At 37.6% G+C, this 8,867-nt stretch overlaps 1 protein-coding gene across 7 annotated transcripts in view; it reads left to right on the top strand.

Moving 5' to 3' along the window:
- The first annotated feature begins 6,216 nt into the window (after nucleotides 1–6,216).
- ikzf2 (IKAROS family zinc finger 2) overlaps nucleotides 6,217–8,867 on the top strand; it is an 84,274-nt gene continuing 81,623 nt past the window's right edge. For all 7 annotated transcript variants that reach the window (XM_025063641.1, XM_025063640.1, XM_025063639.1 and 4 more), the window contains exon 1: nucleotides 6,217–6,324. The gene's annotated coding sequence lies outside the window, so the exon portion shown is untranslated. The remainder of the gene's footprint in view (nucleotides 6,325–8,867) is intronic.

Genomic DNA, 8,867 nt, shown 5'->3' with positions numbered 1-8,867 from the left:
TCACCTGTTTGGATGATTTTTTTTTTTTCTTTGTTGAGTAGGTTTGATAGTCAGAAACCTTTCAACCTTTCAATAATCAGATCCGGCTTTGAAAACTGCATTACATTCTGAATTGAAATTGCCTTGGCTGGAACAAGGACAAGGACATAGTCGGACTGAAGAGCAGACAGCGCAGTCCGGCACTTTTAGGGACTCAAGGAAGCACAAACCAGACGAGCTGTCAATTTGTGTGTTAATGAATGAGACGGCTCCATTTCTATTGAAACACAGCCTGATTCCCAAGTGTCTGACTAAGAGTGAATGGAAAAAAAACAGCAAAATGTTATTCACCAAAGGTGTTTAAATGTAAACAATGTAGACATGGTTCAGACTCAGCCATTTTTTACCTCAGCGTAGACTCCATAGTAATGGTTTTCACCTTGGCCTCCGCATGAAGTCATCACACAAATTGATTTAAATTACAGATGAACATGAAACCCTACAACAGAGAATTGCTTTTATCACGACGTGGCTTTTTTTTTTTTTTACTAAGCTGAAGTAAGGAAAGTTAAGCCAAAATACAGGATCTCAAACATACAGTAAACCTCCTGCACAAGCCTGTAATTCCTGAGGCTTAACAGGATCAAATCAATCCCTAAAACTAAGTTAGAAAGAAGAGACCAAAGCTGCTCTGAATGGACCAATCAGCTGCAGCCCTGTGTTTTCTCACTTCTGATTGGAATACCTAGTAATCTGCAGTGCAAATAATTACACACATATGTATATGTTCATACATGTATGTATGTATGTATATATATATATATATATACATGTCTGTGTATATACTGTATATATTTATGTATGTATGTATATACACATGTGTATATACGATTATATGTATTTATACACAAATATTGATATCCAACTATATAGGTATAGTAATGTATGTATTTATATATGTGTATGTGTGTCTGTGGCTCCCACCAATTTTAATTGTTAAAATATACTGGCTGCAGCAAAAGTCTCCAGTAACACTTGTTTTTTACGGAAGATTAATGACCTGACAACCTGAAGGAAAGATAATGGGCGTAAATTATTGTCAAACTGGAGGACATTCTGGTCTGATCATTGGTGCCGACCAATTGATCATAATTGTTTGATCTATTATAACTGACTTAGGCCAATTAAGAGAGACGGCACTCCACCCAAGAGATCCAGTGGCTGATTTGCCTTTGTTTAAATTTAGTATAAACATAATTAAGATTTATCACTGGCGCACCAATATAAAAACATGAGGTTCAGATGAAACCCAACAACTAGTGCAATGAAACAGGAAGGCTTAGAAACCACTTACCTGTTATTGAGTATTTACCTGTTATTCACTCAGTTGCAAATGAGACATCTGGCCAATAATTCACTCCACTAATTTTCTAATCAATATCAAGCGTTAAAGAGCTCATCTGAAAATCCACCGGTTTTTAATGGTCAATAATATTTCAAAGCTCAGCGGACGTTGAAAACACTTCCTGTGGCCCCTTCGTCAAAAACTGAATGAAGATGTATTCAGAACTATCAGGTTGTGTCATAAAATTAAAGGTCTGTGACATCACCAAACACTGAACCTCTGAGCAACAGTCACTGAAAATAGACATCCAGAAAAAAAATAGTCGCTCAGTGCAGCGGCATCCATTATTCCTCCCCACTCCCTGGAGTTGATACTCCTCAAAATTCTGGGCATTCGCGTCACAGCCCAGGGAGAGAAAGAAGGGCTTTTTCTCTGATTAGTGCCCCAGAGGCTGCGGAGTGAGATATTCGGGATAAGCAGAAAATCTGGGAGCAAATCTCTGCCTCTGTGCCCCCGTCTTCTTTGTGTGATTTGAATTCTAATCACCACAGTGGTGAAGGTGAAAATGGATTTAGAGCCATTACTGTGGCCCTCACTCTGGGGCGGGGGGTGGGGGGGGGGATGGACAACAGGTCAAAACAATTACAGACAGATTTCCCACATGGGAGAGTAAGTCAAAAGGTTCCAGGACGGATATGACAATTTAAATAGAGTTTTAGATTTTATTACCTCAAACATGTTAATACACGCCTGTCGGACGTCTTGAACGGCTTTGATGACTTTCCTAATACATCTTCATCAAGAGCTGAGTGGAGTTTGAAATTTGAATAAAATAATTCCACAAAGGAGGAATTCACTGATATAAGAAATACACTAGAAATGTTAAGAATTGGATGGAGGACAGGCAGAACAATAACAATGAAAAAGGCACATTTAAAAAAATTTAAATAATACTATACACTACAGTATATAGTTGTATATTCATACATATACAGAATATATATATATTTTCACACATATTTATATACATTTCTGTACGTGTGTGTGTGCATTCTGAACACGCTCGCATGAATTTGACATGTCCATTTAGAAAGAGCTCTCCATTGAATTAGCTGAAACAAAACGTCTGTCAGCTGGTATTATCATGCCACTGCAGAGCTGCCCTTGCTGTGAAGATGGTGTACGAGGACCGATGTCCCTGCCAAATATTTTAAGCGAATAAAACTGTGCCACTTTTGGCAAATGAGAATTTTACGTCACCAGTGCATTTGTTGAATAACAACTTTTGATGCTCCTTTTTGACCCACAGTAGTTTTGGTAACACTTCATAATGTTGGTCAGTAACAGGAGAGAACATCGTGTCTTTGTAAAGACCACGGTACTAATTACTGACCGAGCGTTTTAATGCATTTTGAGGATGTCCAGTTTGTGGAACACCGTCTTCGAGTCGATTCATTTTAATCGTGCTTCAAGTAAAAGTGTTCAAATTTGGTCTTCCACAGACTGTCAATCACGACTTCGGATCTCGCTCATAAACAAACTCCTGACACATGTAGTCCATACAGTTGGGCAAACCCTTAATAAATCTTTGCTCGTTAATCATTTAGAGGAAGCAATTTGTGGAGCATCTGTCTTGAGCAGAAGGCTATTAGGTTTTTCAATGGAAGAAGCACTGTGAGTCTAATGGCTTCTCAGTGGAACTCATTGGAAGACATATTGGATTTTTCTGCAATAACCTCTAACCAAAGGAGTGTGGCTGTTGAAGTGCAGTGTGTGGATATAGATTTAAACTCGCTGTGTATGGTCCAGATATTTGCCAAGTCATTTCAGAGAAGTGTGGTAATTGGTGAGTTAGAAAAAATGTAAATTGTTTGGGGGGAAATCCAAATTAGTGTTTGACAACAAAATACACCAAATGTACAGCAAAAAAATATGCATCATAAAATCTTGTTTTGGCCCAAATGATGTAATGATTAATGTATACCAAAACAGATAAGTATACGGTGTGGTATTACACCTGTAATACATGTGGTGCTTTCAAACGTTCATTAAACACAGCACCAGGACCAAGCAGTGGTTTTGGATAATATGAAGGTATCAAGTAAGAAAAAAAAAAAAAAAACTCAACCAATTCTGATTGTATCTGTGCAGTAGTTAGAACTGTAGCAAAGACAGACAGAATCTCTGGGGCATGTTGTGGCTTTACTGTATTGACGTGGAGCAAGGACGAGTTCTCTTGGGTTTTGTGTATTGTAGAGGTAACAAGGAAAAAAAAAAAAAAAAAAACTCAACCAATTCTGATTGTATCTGTGCAGTAGTTAGAACTGTAGCAAAGACAGACAGAATCTCTGGGGCATGTTGTGGCTTTACTGTATTGACGTGGAGCAAGGACGAGTTCTGTCGATATAATTTGTCATCTTATCTGATAGCGACAATCCTCGCGCTGAATCACAATATCATTGTGGTGCCATCTATTGGCAAAACTGATTGAACTCATGTGAATATATTATTTACTCATGAAGGATTTGGATTGGATTGCAGAAGTTGCAGCGGATTAAAGTAGAATTGACAGGTTTGACTCTGAGGGTGATTAAAAAATTAAGAAAAACAAAATCATTTTTCATTACCAAAACAATCTCTTTCCATTCCATGTAGGTTTTTGTTGTTGGGTTGAATCGTTATCAGACCTGATACTTTATTCAAATATTCACCAAAGAAAGCACCAGAGTAAAGCCATGCCAAAAATATCTTAATGTTTTCACCTCTAACACCCATCATTCCAGGGTGAGGAGGATATATGAGCAGCTGTCTACATAATATAATTGTCATAAATGACAAATGGCTTATATTTTGCCTTTGGTTGGCCGCCTCAGTCCCTGCCTCCTGTGATTAAAAGCTTTTGCTCACAAACTTTTCACTCGTCTTAAATTATGATCTTCCTGCAGCTGGAAGACAGAAAAGTTGCCCCGAACACTGTCAACCTTGTTAAACTCACGTCCATCAGCACCACCCTCTGGTCATCCATCTATCCCGTTAAACACAATTAATTATCCACACATACCATGAAGCATCATTCATTAATTCACATCATGTTGCTCATTAAGTTCCACCAAGCATCTCTGGATGAACTACTGCCCATTAGATCCTCGTTTAAAGAGGGATGGACGACGAGCGGCTCCGATTACATACAAGCCTGAAAAAGTCACATTCGTCATTAACAGTAGTAATTACATCCAACATGGGCGGTGTTGGTAATAGAAATCATTATTGAACGATTAATTAATAATTATTTGACTGTTTGCCAACACTGACGTCCTCTTAAAAATCACATTAACGCAAGACAATATTTCAATATTTTCATTGGAACATCATGACTGATCTGCACAAATATGTATTATTATAAACCATACAGTCAGTGCTTAAATTGTGGTGAGAGGCCAGACTGTTACAAAGTGCTTTGTTGCCGGTTCAGGCTGATAATGTGCAAGTAACTTTGTTTAACTATAATAACTATGTTTAACAGAATCATTGCTATTTAGTTACAAACTTAAGAGTCCACTTAAAAAAATATGAATTTGGCTACACTTAGAAGGGTGGTTTGTGGGGGATGTGGCCCCTGGAGGTGAAAGTTGTCATCTGTCTTTTATTTTTGAACCAAGGTGAAAGGAATTCAATAATTTTGCCTGAATCGTACAATCATCAGAATTCATTTTCAAATGATCAGTGTAGTTTTCAAGTAAAATCTGTCGTCAACAGTCCAACAGTACATGAGGATGGTCCTTTAGGACGACTAGATGAATTACAGGATTAGGTTAAATGTACACTATTCCCCTTTCAACTCTGAGAAGGATTGAGTATTTGAAGAAGTTGAACAAATGGTTGTCCTTGTGGATCCTAAGAAAAATTGAAATTTGAAGCTAAAATCTCTCAGCTCTGTGGCATTTTTCTTCAACCTTAAATATGGGAGGTTAGGTCAACTGGAGTTCCCCATTGACCACAGGAATATTTAGTGTTATTTTATCTAAAATCAATACAATTAAAATACAGCATATATTAGACTTAGAGAGAGGACTTGGATAAAATGTACTTAAAATTCAGTAATATCCTGTCTGGGCTGTGTTATTTTGATAAGATAAAATAAAGTTGAAAAAATGAGGTTGATGGAGAGGTCATTGTCATAAAGGCTGACTTCATTTTATGAGAAAAGAGAGTCTTAGTCCTTTATTGATCCCCATTTATACGACAATATTTCACATACAGTAGACGATAATAAAACTTTAACTCCTACTCTATTCACCAGCACAGGCACAGGCGGTACTTTAAGTACACTTTTCTGCTGAAGAACTATCATATACAGCCTTCTGTGTTTAGGTAAGCCAAATAAATACTGTAGTGTGGCACAACTAATCCAAATCACAGTCTCTTGCATTTGGAAATAAGAAGGAAAAACTACTGCGTGTTTTATCCATTGCATCAGATCTAATTACTGCAGGGAAAGGTTAGCATCACTCTGGTCTGTAGGGCAAGAAAGCTGCCAAGTGAACTCTGACAGCACCGTGGCTCCTGCTTTCACTAAAACAAACTATATATGAACATAAATGCAACGATTCTGTTAATACTTAAAATAATCAACCACCATCACCTTGAATACAATGTCTGTGTGTGTATATATATATGTGTATATATGTATGTATATATGTATATATTTATATATCTGTATATGTATGTATGTATATATTTATATATCTGTATATGTATGTATGTATATATTTATATATCTGTGTATATACTGTATGTATACATGTGTATACATTTATTTATGTATATTAGATAGATAGAACTTTATTAATCCATCTGGAGTTCCCTTTGTGAAATGTCATTTTCTTTGTCAGGTATACAGTATACTACAGACCGCCCTGCATCTGCTGCTGATGTCACAGAGAAATGTTTACGTCTCTGTATCACACCAAGTTACCCAGGATGCCTTTGGGACATCAGATGTGAGTAATTCTCCTCTACTGTGTCTTTTTTTTTTGTCACGCGAGGTCCTTTCCACAGAAAGGAAGAGGAATAGACATAGGAAATAACATTTTCAGTAGAAAAATATATAGATGTACCATTTCTGCCTACTTCGCTCAAAGTTGAGAACTTAATATTTTTTTTATCAGCGGTTTCGATGAGAGGTGAGTTTCCAATCCTGCTGCTGGTGGGAGCACAGTCGCAGTAACTGATGTATTCAGCAGACTCTAGTCATTCTCTATCTATATCTACAATAGAAGAACTCTGAAAAACTTCTTGTCGGTTGGAAACTCAGGCAAATAAGACGAACAGCTCCAGACGTTATATTTCATTATTGTGAAGCTGAACTGAAAGAGTCTGTGGTTTTATTTCATGTCAGTAATGATGTCGTTGGACTTTAACTTTTTCGTCAATATGCGGTTGTGCTGCTCAAACTATTGCTCTGAAGACAAAAAGTCAGCCAGGATACAGTGGTGTCTACAATAACGTGGCCCTGAAAGTGACCCCTTCATTATAGACTGGCTAAGGAGCTGACTGAGATTAATGACAGACATTATGGACAAGGAAGCTTGCTGTTCATTTGCTGACCAACATGCTGCCCCGAGCACAGCTCATTCATTATATTCAGACACACGTTCAGCCTGCAGACTCTAATTATGATAAACAGGCGGTAATTGAACCTGGACGGTCGTTGTCACCACTCCACCATATTGTCTCTGATCATTTATTAAATCATGTAAACATGAGGAAGTGTGTTCGATAGATTGACAGAAAGGTTGGTCGGTTGTGAAGCATCTTAGCAAAGACTTGATTTAAAAATATATATATATATTATAATAAGGAAGCGTCACTACGGCATGTGATGTCAGAAGAAAAAGGAGCTGTAGCTTTCCATCATAGCTGCTCCTCTGAGGATGAGGATTATTTTATGGCAAGCAGTAAATGCATCACCAGGCTCCTTTACATTTTACAACCCTATTAAACTGTGTGGCAACTTCATTTGCCTGGCATGTAACACAGCAGTCACGGCTGAGATCACGTAATTTAAAACTGGTAGGAAAAAACTTTAGCCTCTAAACATGAATCAAAAAAAGGTTGAATGAACTTGAAATGAACTTCAGAAACTTGAATTTTAGTTGTTTCTTCTCAGCAGTAGTCCTTTTTTTCCCCTGACTCTCTGAAACACCGTCTTCACCGTGGATCTGATCGCTGTCTGTTCCTTGTTTTGCTAACGCCCGGAACTTTTGTTCACGTAGGAAGCTGATGTTGATAAATGCTATTGATGTGGTGACAAACAAGGTCAAATAGAAGCAAACAAATTGTTACTGTTGTTTGGAGCTGTTGTTATCTACCACACGCTGAAAATGTTTTTTGTCTCCACTGCATCCCTGCAAGTGTCTGATTTTGCCAAAAAGAAAAAAAAAAGTAGTTTTCTCTTATTTACCAAGAAGTCAAGCTGCAGAAAATGTTCAAACTTATTGAGCTATTTCACTGCTGATGGGTTCCTTTAAAAAAACAAATTGTGGTCCACCAGCTGTGGTACTATTGTCCTCCATGCTCCAGTGACGCTGCAGCTCACAGGCCGATATATTCTCCCTGACCTTTAGAACAAATTCTGCTCTAAGTTCATTAGTGCTTTCTTAATTGATGTCCTTAATTACAAAGCATGTTGAGCACTGGGTATGGTACTAATTAGGGTTTTCAACATTGTTTGCACTGTAACTATAATCTGAGAGCCAACATTATTTTACAGCCTCGTGTCAGCAACACAGTTAATTCTCAATTGGGGTCAGGAGTTTTTGTATCGTAATTTTAAAGTTCTTTCTCTGTGAGTTGGTGTTTATGGTTATGAAATAAAAATACAGCTTATGCACCAAAGTGTCTGAAGACTGTTGATGGATCATAAGTGTGGCCGTAAATGATGGTTTGTACTATGTGTCATGAACTGTATGCACCTGCAGAGGCTCTCTTCTATCTTTAGATAAATGAAATCCCGGCTGGGCTCCAGCTGAAGATAAATAAATGAAAGAAAACTGTCATTGTCATGGTCAATAATTATATTGTCATTGATGATTCAACAGGATGTGAAAGCAGGTCAACACACGTCTCGGGCACTCGTACAGATCATTCATCATCCTGGGCTCAGCTTTCTCTGACTTTTTATTGGATGTTTGGATGTTACACCACACTAAACTGCATGTAAATGAGCTGAACAAAAACATGATTAATCAGAGTTGTATAAACACGTAGAATATAAAGGAGGGAACAGACACAGATCACAGTCACAGATATGTGAGTGACGAATGACAATGCAAAATGATCTGTTGTTGTTGTTGGCAGTAATGACTATAGCCGTTAGCTCTGGCTATGTTTTTGTGAAGGAAACAGGCTGGAAATCTTTTTTTGTTATTGAAACAATGTTTCAGATATGATGTACTCGTATCTTTTACTTTATTATCATTGTTAGCCTCAGATATGACTCAGTCTTGTTAGCTGGCATTGGATAAAAATGTTGATGTGCAGC

Source organism: Cynoglossus semilaevis, chromosome 16 (genome assembly GCF_000523025.1).
Source record: "Cynoglossus semilaevis isolate Cse_v1.0 chromosome 16, Cse_v1.0, whole genome shotgun sequence".
Taxonomy (NCBI): Eukaryota; Metazoa; Chordata; class Actinopteri; order Pleuronectiformes; family Cynoglossidae; genus Cynoglossus; species Cynoglossus semilaevis.
The sequence above is the reverse complement of the archived record's forward strand: the minus strand, read 5'-3'. Positions and strand labels throughout refer to the sequence as shown.